The sequence below is a fragment of the Myotis lucifugus genome, unplaced genomic scaffold, assembly GCF_000147115.1.
Source record: "Myotis lucifugus unplaced genomic scaffold, Myoluc2.0 scaffold_3604, whole genome shotgun sequence".
Lineage (NCBI taxonomy): Eukaryota > Metazoa > Chordata > Mammalia > Chiroptera > Vespertilionidae > Myotis > Myotis lucifugus.
In genome coordinates this window covers 1-10060 of record NW_005874652.1, presented here as the reverse complement: position 1 = coordinate 10060, position 10060 = coordinate 1, and the positions used below count along the sequence as shown (strand labels likewise).

The 10060-nt window shown below is 55.2% G+C and overlaps 1 pseudogene; it reads left to right on the top strand.

Moving 5' to 3' along the window:
* The first annotated feature begins 224 nt into the window (after nt 1-224).
* LOC102438202 lies at nt 225-1427 on the top strand (annotated as a pseudogene).
* Nucleotides 1428-10060: the final 8633 nt, after the last annotated feature.

Sequence of the window (10060 nt, the reverse complement as noted above, 5' to 3'; positions counted from 1 at the left end):
CTGAAGGGCCCCAGGTTCGATTCCGGTCAAGGGCATGTACCTTGGTTGCAGGCACATCCCCAGTAGGGAGTGTGCAGGAGACAGTTGAATCAATATTTCTCTCTCATCGATGTTTCTAACTCTCTATTCCTCTCCCTTCCTCTCTGTAAAAAATCAATAAAATATATTTTTAAAAATAAAAAATATAAAATAAATAAAACCTAAAATACCGCCTTCCGGGCGTGGTTTGCGAGTGCAGCGGCCTCCGCGCCCGGGCCTTCACCATGAGCGTCCCCGCCTTCATCGACATCAGTGAGGAAGGCCAGGCTGCTGAGCTTTTCTGAAATCCAAAGGAGCTGAAATTTCGGAAGAGAACTCAGAAGGTGGGCTTCATGCAGATTTAGCTCAGATTATTGAACCTGTGATGCACGTCTGAAGGAAGATGATAAAGATGTTGAAAGTGTGATGAACAGCGTGGCAGCCCTCCTGTGGGTCTTGGAGCCAGAAAAGCAAGGAGCCCTGATGGAAAACCTCTGTGAAAAGCTGGTCAAATTTCGGGAAGGTGAACGCCCATCTCTGAGACTGCAGTTGCTAGGCAACCTTTTCCACGGGATGGATGAGAATACGCCTGTAAGTTATACGGTATAGTGCAGCCTCATTGAAGTGGCAGCATCCTGTGGGGCCATCCAGCATATTCCAGCTGAGCTGGGTCAGGTTAGAAAACGGATTTCTGACTGGAACCTCACCACCGAGAAAGCACACACCCTTTGACGGCTACTTTCGGAGGCACGTGTGGGCTGTAAGAAAAGTGACGCCGCTCCAAAAGTCATGGTAGACTTGCTAGGAAGCTACACGGAGGCCAGTGCTTCCCAGGCGCGCGTTGAGGCCCACAGGTGTATCGTACGAGCACCGAGAGATCCAAATGCATTTCTTTCCGACCATCTTCTTACTTTGAAACCAGTCACGTTTTTGGAAGGCGAGCCTATTCATGATCTTTTAACCATTTTTGTGAATGCTGAATTGGCACCATGTGTCAAGTTTTATCAGAATAATAAAGACTTCAGAGATTCACTTGGACTATTATATGAGCAGAAGATGGCAAAAAATGAGACCACTTACTTGTATGGGAATGGGAATGGCAGTGGGAAATCAAGAAATTCCTTTTGATACAATGCAACAGGGACTTCAGATTGGAGCTGATGATGCTGAAGCGTTGGTTACTGATGCCGGGAAAACAAAGTGGTCTACTGCAACATTCGTCAGACCCGGCGAAAAGCAGATGCAGTCATGGCACACATCGGACATTTGGAAAACAGCAATGCCAACAACTGTATGGCACACTTCATGCCTGGAAACAAAACTTGAACAAAGTGAAAAACAGCCTTTTGAGTCTTTCTGATACCTGGATTTTTATGCTGTCAATATTTTTCTTTTGGGGAAACTTCTAAATGATAGTAAAACATTTTAAGCTGAAATTTGAAAAAAAATAAAAATAAAAAATAATAATAAAATAAAATACCGCCTTCCACTCAGCCCCTCTTAAAGTCTCAGTGGCCCATGAGGCTCACATCCCATCTTTCTGGCCTGTCTCTGGATGTCTTCCCAGATGGCCCACAGATGATTTTTTGTCAATTTTTTACAGAGAGGAAGGGAGAGGGATAGAGAGTTAGAAACATCAATGAGAGAGAAATATTGATTCAACTGCCTCCTGCACACTCCCTACTGGGGATGTGCCCACAACCAAGGTACATGCCCTTGACCGGAATCGAACCTAGGACCCTTCAATCTGCAGGCTGATGCTCTAGAGCAGTGGTTCTCAACCTCTGGGTCGTGACCCCTTTGGCGGTCGAACGACCCTTTCACAGGGATCGCCCAAGACCATCCTGCATATCAGATATTTACATTACAATTACTAACAGTAGCAACATGACAGTTATGAAGTAGCAATGAAAATAATTTTATGGTTGGGTCACAACATAAGGAACTGTATTTAAAGGGCCAGAAGGTTGAGAACCACTGCTCTAGAGTCTAGCCCAGGGGTGAGCAAACTTTTTGACTCGAGGGCCACAATGGGTTCTTAAACTGGACCGGAGGGCCGGAACAAAAGCATGGATGGAGTGTTTGTGTGAACTAATATAAATTCAAAGTAAACATCATTACATAAAAGGGTACGGTCTTTTTTTTTTTTAGTTTTATTCATTTCAAACGGGCCGCATCTGGCCCGTGGGCCGTAGTTTGCCCACGGCTGGCTAGCCACTGAGCCAAACCAGTTAGGATCCCACAGATGATTTTACTTGGCGGGGAAGGACCTCATGACCTCACAGCTCCGAGCCTGGTGGGCAGCATCGCTCAGCCAATGTTTGCCGAGTGAACGTGTGAATGAGTGAATAAAAGATGCATCCTGGGCATTTCACCAACATTTTCATCAGCACAAGGTCACCGGAGCCCTGCCCGAGCCCGGCAAGGACAATACTATGATCCTCATTTGACAGATGAAGTTACTGCTGCTCAGGACATTTCCCATGATCGCAGGGCTGGTAATTACGGGTCAGAAGCCAGGTGTCCGCACTCAATCCAGGGCCCTTTCCTCCGAGTCACTGTTAACGTCAAAACATTCAAACCTGTGAAGGATTTTTGTGAGTTTGAGCCAAACTGTCAATAATTCCCGGGAAGCAGACTCTCCACGGATTGGGATAGTGCTCTGGAGAATGGCGGTTTCTCACCTATTTTTATAAATTGCAATCAAAGGAGGGGATGTAGGTGGGTTACATGAAATCCACTGGTGATGGATTAGAGAGGCGGGAGAAAGCAAAGCGGGGAAGGGGCAGGGGGGGCCTCTGGGATTGGGTAAAAAGTAAAATGAGAGACACAGACCTCTTGTACTGAGGTGGGTACAGGATAGCTAACAGTCAACAATTAACATGGTAACAGTAACAATGAAGGGATTTGTGTCTCTGTCCTGGCACCCAGGACATTTGGTTATGCCCTGAGGGGTCAGGAAAAAAGGAAAGTTACAAGTTACCCTGACATTTCAAGGGTATGTTATTGTAGATGCAAAAAGACAATAGGCTCAGTTAAGGTAAAGGTTGACCTTGTCAGGGAAGATACCGGCCTGGGAGGTGACTACCCCCCACAACTGCTTTTAGTTCAAGTTTAATTTCAGACCATCCTTTGTGGTTACCTCAGGGTGGTGTTGAAGTGCAGGAGGTCGTGGTGAGGATGAGCTGTAGGCCGGTCAGCCTGCAGGTGCTGTGGACACCCCGGGACAACATAACACTGTCCGGACAGCCGCTGGGACTTAGGGACCGTCTGTGACTTCCCCTGGCAGCAGCGACTTGGATGCTGGATGCTGGGAGGCAGGGAGGAGGCAGGGAGGAGGCAGAAGGACCCTCCACCAGCCTCATGCTTCCTGCCTGACGTCTGCACCAGCTTCCCACCGACATCCCCGCGGAGCTGCTCTCAGCGCTGCACCTGGGCTTCCTGGGGGCTGTAAAGAGACAGGTGCCCCTCCAGAGAGGCTGTGACAGTGCACAGCAGGGCTGAGCGGCTGCCGAGGAGAGATGGTCACTCCAGGAAGCGTGGCCGGCCCCCCACAACTCCCAGGAAAGTCCCCGGAAACTCCCACCACCTTGGTGTTGAAGGTGGGAGGGACGGGCCTGAGGGAGAGGTGGAGAGGGCACGCCTTGGCCTCACCCAGGTGCCCGGGGAAGCTTTTAAAAGGACCGGACAGGTGTCGTCTCCAGGACCTGATCCAGGAGCTCGGGTGGGTCTGGGAGGCGGAGGCTGTGGAGATGCAGGAACTGGGCTGGATTCAGATGGAAGAAGCGGCTCTGCTACTTCTGGTGCATCACTGGCCGGATCCGGCCCCGCAGCCGGGCCTGATGGCAAGAGAGCGGCTTACGTGGGCTGTGAGGGAGAGGGGAGCGGGAGACCGGGGACCCCTTGGGATGCCCACCTGGGTCCTTAGCCCATTTCCTTTCCTGCTGGAATATTTAGCCAACGGTGCACCTCATTCAAAATTGCTGCAGTTGGTGGGGGAGGGGGGGCAGATTTGCAGAGATCCGATCTGAACCTTTCTAGTCTCCCTCTTTTTGCCCCATTGACCCCTCCATGTCTGTCCTTTGTGGAACTGCAGGCAGCGAGCATCCCAGATCTGCTGTGACTCGGCTGTGCGCTGTATGCTTTGACTGTGTGTCCCCGCTCACATCCATGATCAGGCTGTTTTTTCTTTATTCAACCAACTGTCTGACCACACTTAGAGGTCTGAATGGGGATGGGAGGGTTAAGCTGATCTGGGAACAGGAGCTCTGCTTGCTATTACAGTGGCGCTTGTAACGTCAGCGGGGCCGATGGAACAAAACGTATAATGTATTCAGCAGTTGATGGCTTGAGCCTAATTGAATACCAATTTATAATGCCACCCAGTCTTGTAATTAAAACGTGGCAGAATGAGCCCATCAAATATCGTGCATACGCACGCGCTCTCCCAGCCATCAGCAGCCTTTGTGTTGTAGATGGTCAATTACGTTTCCAAAGTGGGAGCCTCAGAAGAATCCATCATCTGAATCAAGATGAAAGGAAACCAACCAAGGACGTAAGCCAGCTCCAAATTGACAGGGAAACACTTGGAAAATTGTTTTCAAGCAACGAGAGAAATTCATTTTCCGAGGCGGTGGTTTTGGGGGAATGATTCATCTTCCGTGATATTTGAGTGACTGCAGGGTTGTGGGAGCCTGGAGGCGGCGTGGATGTGTTAAGAGGGAATTGTCCTGTGTCCCTGTCCACAGTCCAGGCCGTGCTGGGGAGAGAAAACGAGACATTCTTCTCCCCCAAACCAATGCCTTGATGACCTGCTGCAGGGATGGACCACTGTGTGGGCTTCACCAACGCCAACTGGTCTCTGCTGTGTGGTGACTGATCCCAGCATGAGGGCAGCGTCATGTATAAATTACGCTTGGAGCCTAGAACACCCCTCCATCAATATTGTAAAAGAAGAATTGAAGAGGCGGGAGGGAGCAGAGCCGGCGATGGGGAGATGGGCCTCGCCACCAGGGGCTCCTGTGTGGGCTTCTATTTCTTCAACTCAGAAAAAGCAGGCAAAGGGATGAGATGTCTTGGTCCCTCCTTCTCATTTGGGGTGTGTGTGCCCATGGATTTGTCCCAGGAGGGGGCTCATCCCCCTGAGCCAGCCCCACTCTCTCCCCACTGCCCCCTGCTGGTGGGGGGTTGAACCCGGAGTTAGCCAAACTCAAGGGCAAGTTGGCCAACTTCTAGTTGGGGGGCAGGGAGGGGATCCCAAAACCGCTCTCGAATTTGGTCATTCCCAGGACTCGGGGAAGCACGGTGCTCCGATGGCATGTTATGAGAGCAGAGGGTTCAGTGAGAACCAAGGAAGGCGTGGGCGGGTCCAGATGTGGAGCACCTGTCCCCCTCTCCCCGTGGTCCTGGGTGGCATCCCCCTCCTGCCTGGGAAGTAGGACAAGACTCAGAGTCTATCGACAATGAGGGAAGCTCCTCTGGGCCTCCGTGTCCACAGCCTTTACTGGGGTTTCAGTTTGAGGGTGTGATTGACTGAACTGTGCGGTGGAACTCATTCTCCAGACCCCCGCCCCTCCCCGGAGGCCAGGCTGACATTCCGTGGCTCAGCCACAGCCTCTGATCACCAGGCTTCACCCTGAGCCACCCCTCCACTGTCCAGGGGTCCACCCTGAGTCACCTTGTCAGCATCAACAATCAGGTGTGGTCTGGGACCCCTGTGACTAACAGGGACCCTTCTCTCACTGGGGAAATCCCAAGTGCTTGGACGTTACGTCCCAGGAGCAGGGACAGGGCCAGACATCCCTTTGGGGTGAGGGGTGAATTCCTTCCCCGCAGGAAGAACTAACTGTGCCTCGTCGGATGCCAGCTCTGGGCTGACCCAGTAGACATGCCCAGAGAGACCAAGCCCGTCTCCCCGGGACCCCCAGATCAGCCCACATGCTCCCAGCTGGAACCTGCTCTGTGCCCAGGAACCAAGAGGAGACTCCCAGCTCTGCCCTCGGGCTCCCCCGGGGGCACCCACTCCCTGGGATGGTTTCAGTGGGGCTCTCCTGTGGGTCCCTGTGGAGCCAGGCAGGGCATCCGGGGCAAGGCCCACGCAGGAACCCCTTTAAGTGGACGTGGATGTCCCTGTGGTGTGGGGTCACCTGTCACTTTTGAGGCTGGCGCAGTGCCCAAGCCCCCACAGCGAGGGCACCTGCTCCAACCAGGAGCCCCAGCAGAGGCCCTTCCTGGCCAGGGCTGCAGCGCAGGTCCGCTGGGGCCTCCTCCCTGGGGAAGGGGGTGGTGGGGGAGGGCACCCCTCGGGCTGGCTGACACGGGGCCTGAGAGAAGGGGTCTGGCTTTCACAGGGGGAGCAGCCACACTCATCCCAGAAACTGGTTCTAATGACGTTACTCTTTCCCTCGGCTTTTTGCAGTTTTGTTTTACACAGCGAGCAAGGATGCTGCCCGGGAAAGTGGATGCCGCGCGGACATGCTCCCAGGAACAAACTGGAATGACAACTAAGACCCAGAAAAAACTTCCTGAATGAGCAACGGAAGACTCGCAGGAGAGAACCCTGACACCCGAGGACCGGAAGTGGAGACCGCATGGAGGCTGTTTTACACAGTAAGTCAGCTCCGCCCTGCAGCCTGGGGTCGGGTGTGTGTGTGCGTGTGTGTGTGTGTGTGTGTGTGTGTGCACACGTGCACACCTGTGTCCAAATTTCCCCCTTTTTACAAGGACACCAGTCATATTGGATGAGGGCCCACCCTAATAACCTCCTTTGAACTCTATAAAGACCCTATTTACAACGAAGGTCACACTCTGAGTAGGGGGCTCAGGACTCCAACATGTAAATTTAGGGGGACACACCACTGAACCCATTACCCAGGGGCATCCAGCCTGCGTCACGGCCGCCCGTGGTGGTGGCCACAGTCCTACGGTGGAATTGTCTCTCCTACAAGACCCTGTGCCTTCAAGCATCCTATCCTGGCCCCTAGAGAGGCCGGCCTCCTTCAGACACTGGGGCCCGGGCTTCCATCCAGGGCATTGCTGCAGATGGCGCTTCTAAAAGCTGTTTTAATACCTTCTCAGCAGCCCCCCTCCCAGCACAAGTCATGTAATCGGGGGCCTGCCAGCTGCCAGCGGGAGGGAAGGGGGTGTCTGTAATGTCAGAGCGATCTGGGTACAGAGCTGGGGAGCGCCAGGCAGCCAGCCTGCACCTGGGCTCCGACGTGCCTGGGGACACATCAGCAAGGAGGTGTGATTCAACCGGAAGTCCAGTCCTTACCCCGCAATATGGTCATTCTCTCCCCCACCTACTCTCTCTGCGGGCCTGTTTTGCGGGTGATTTAGATCAGGGGTCCTCAAACTACGGCCCGCGGGCCACATGCAAATACAAATATTGTATTTGTTCCCGTTTTGTTTTTCTACTTCAAAATAAGATATGTGCAGTGTGCATAGGAATTTGTTCATAGTTTTTTTTTAAACTATAGTCCGGCCCTCCAACGGTCTGAGGGACAGTGAACTGGCCCCCTGTTTAAAAAGTTTGAGGACCCCTGATTTAGAGGATCCTGGTGGGTATATTCTGAGAGCACACCCCTGGGTGGGTCCTGCTCTTAGTCCCTCTCCTTATGCAGAGCGCACACCCAGCTGGCCCTCACTCTGCAGGGGGCAGCCTGGAGTGGCCAGGAGTGGCACATCTGTTCATAATACAGAGTTGAAGAGCCTTTAAATCTGTCCTTTCGGCGCCCGCACCCATTTACCTCTTGGCAAACTGTGGGCTCCTGCCTAACGGAAGGTGAACCAGGCGACCCACTTCCCACCAGCGGCCACCGTGCCTCTGAGTCAGGCTCCTGGGCGCCTCCGAAAGGCTCCGAGGGTCGTGAGTCCGAGGACCTGCTGTGACGAGGGAGCGAGTCTCACAGCAGGTCCCCCAACGTGACGGGGATGAAGCTACCCCGCAGCATGGGGATCGGCTGGAAACCAATCTGTCATTCGGAGAAAACAAACAAACTGGCAGCTGCGGTGCTGGGTCAAGGGCAAGCCTCGGCCCCCGGGGGCCAGCTCAGCAGCTGCTCCGCTCTGGGGTGGGAGGGGGTGGGGAGACTGCACAGGAGAGAGCGCAGGGCCACGGGAGGGACCTACAGCTGTTGTCATCATCATCATCATCATCATCGTCATCATCATCATCGCTGTTGTGGGCCGAGGGTCTGCCCCAGGCTGGGCACGCTATGTCCATCCTCTCCCTTACTTTGCTCAACATCCCTGTGAGGAGACAGAGGCTGGGCAAGGACTTCAAAATATGAGTGTGGGGGACACAGTTCAGCCCTTAACTGTCCCCTCCTCGAAAGGGCCTTCCCTGACCACCCCTGACACCGCCCTCCTTCCCGCACATGCTCCTCCGGGTACTCAGCACCGCCGGGCGGGCCCTGGGCCCTCTCTGCATCCTCACCTCGGGGTTGGAGGTCACCCGGGAGCAGGGACGTCTGTTTTTCCCTCTGCCACTGGCAGCACCTGGGACAGCTCCGGGCACTAGGCGAGCAGTGGGGTCTGTTGAACGACCTGGGGTCCTGGTCTGCAGGGGCAGCTGCACGGTGTGCAGAGCCCAGGGAGGGCACCAGGAGGCATGGCCACAGTGGGGCAGTGGGCAGGGCGCCCGCTGAGGGGCACAGGGGTGGGACCGAGCAGGAGGAGCCTGGGCGGGGGCCAGTGGGGGCAAAGCCTTCCCGGTGGAGCCAGCTGAGGGGGGCCTGGGCTTGCAGCAGCCAGTCCCCGGGCCTGGGTCAGGGGCTGGCTTTGCCCCGTGTAGGCCACTGGAAGGCCATGGCCTGCTCAGAAGCCTTCTGCGTCTCAAGCCTGTGGCTCAGGAGGGAAAGTAGCTGCCCTAACATCCTGGGAACGGAATGTAATGGGGTGGATGTGAAATGTCAGCCTACCTGCCCCTGGTGGGCACTGCCAGCTCTTTCCCCTCCTTCCCAAACTGACGGGGGGGGGGCATCCAGGGGGAGCTCCCTGGGCCTGCTCGGCCTCTGCAGGGAGTGCCTTCCTCTGTCTGGAGTCTGACTCTCCCGTGGCGCCCGCCTGGGGCTCTGAGCCTGCTGGGATCCCCACTCAATTTAGCCAGGAAATGTGGCCCAGACTCCTGGGCAGAATGAGTTCCCTCTGGGCCCAGGGCGCAGGGAGGGGGGAGTGTGTTCTGGGTGTTTTTAACAACAACTCGCCTTGTCTGAGGACGTATCTCTTCTTGTTTGCTCTGTACCTACTGTGTGCAGGCTGGGCTTGCATGCTGGGCACCTACAGACATGGCGGCTTGGGTGAGGTGGGGGCAGAGGAGGTTGGATCCGCATATGTCCTGAAGGGGGAGCCAGTGGGACTTGCCGGTGGGTTAGGGGGGAACATGAGGGGAAGCGGGACACCAAGGAGGTTGCCAGGCATTGGGCCTGAGCCACGGACAGGGGGGCTGCTATTACTGAGACAGAGAGGTCCTTTGGGAGGGGGTGGGGGGTACCGTGAGTTAGTTTGGGGGGCGGGTACTTTTCAGATGTCTAAGTAGGCATCCAAGTGAAGAGGCCAACAGGCAATCGGATGTGAGTCTGCAGCTGAAGGGGGGGCTGGTCCGCAGGGACATCCAGGGCTCACTGCTGAAGGGGTGGTTTTCGGGCCCACAGGGGAGGGGGTGTGGTCAGAGGAAGAGCCCAGGTCCCAGCCCTGGGACCCAGCTAGGCGATGAGGGAGGGGGGGCTGGTGGAGAGAGAAACCAGCCTTGGAGGCGGAGGTGAGCAGGAGATGTGGGTCCAGGAAACCGAGGGAAGGTTGTTTTCCCAGGAGGCCGGGCTGCAGGTCGGAGGGAGCTGGGTGGGGGCTGAGGCTGAGAGCGGCTGTTGGGTTTCGGGGCAGGAGGTCCTGGCTTCGGAGCGGCTCCTGAGCAGGTGGGCACACCTACTGTCACGGGATTAAGAGAGGAAGGGAGGGCAGAGTTGGAGTGGGGCTGGGGAGGTTGGGGGGTTGGGGTGTGGAGTTGTGTTGCAGAGGGGAGCTGGGAGCTGGGAGAGGGTGC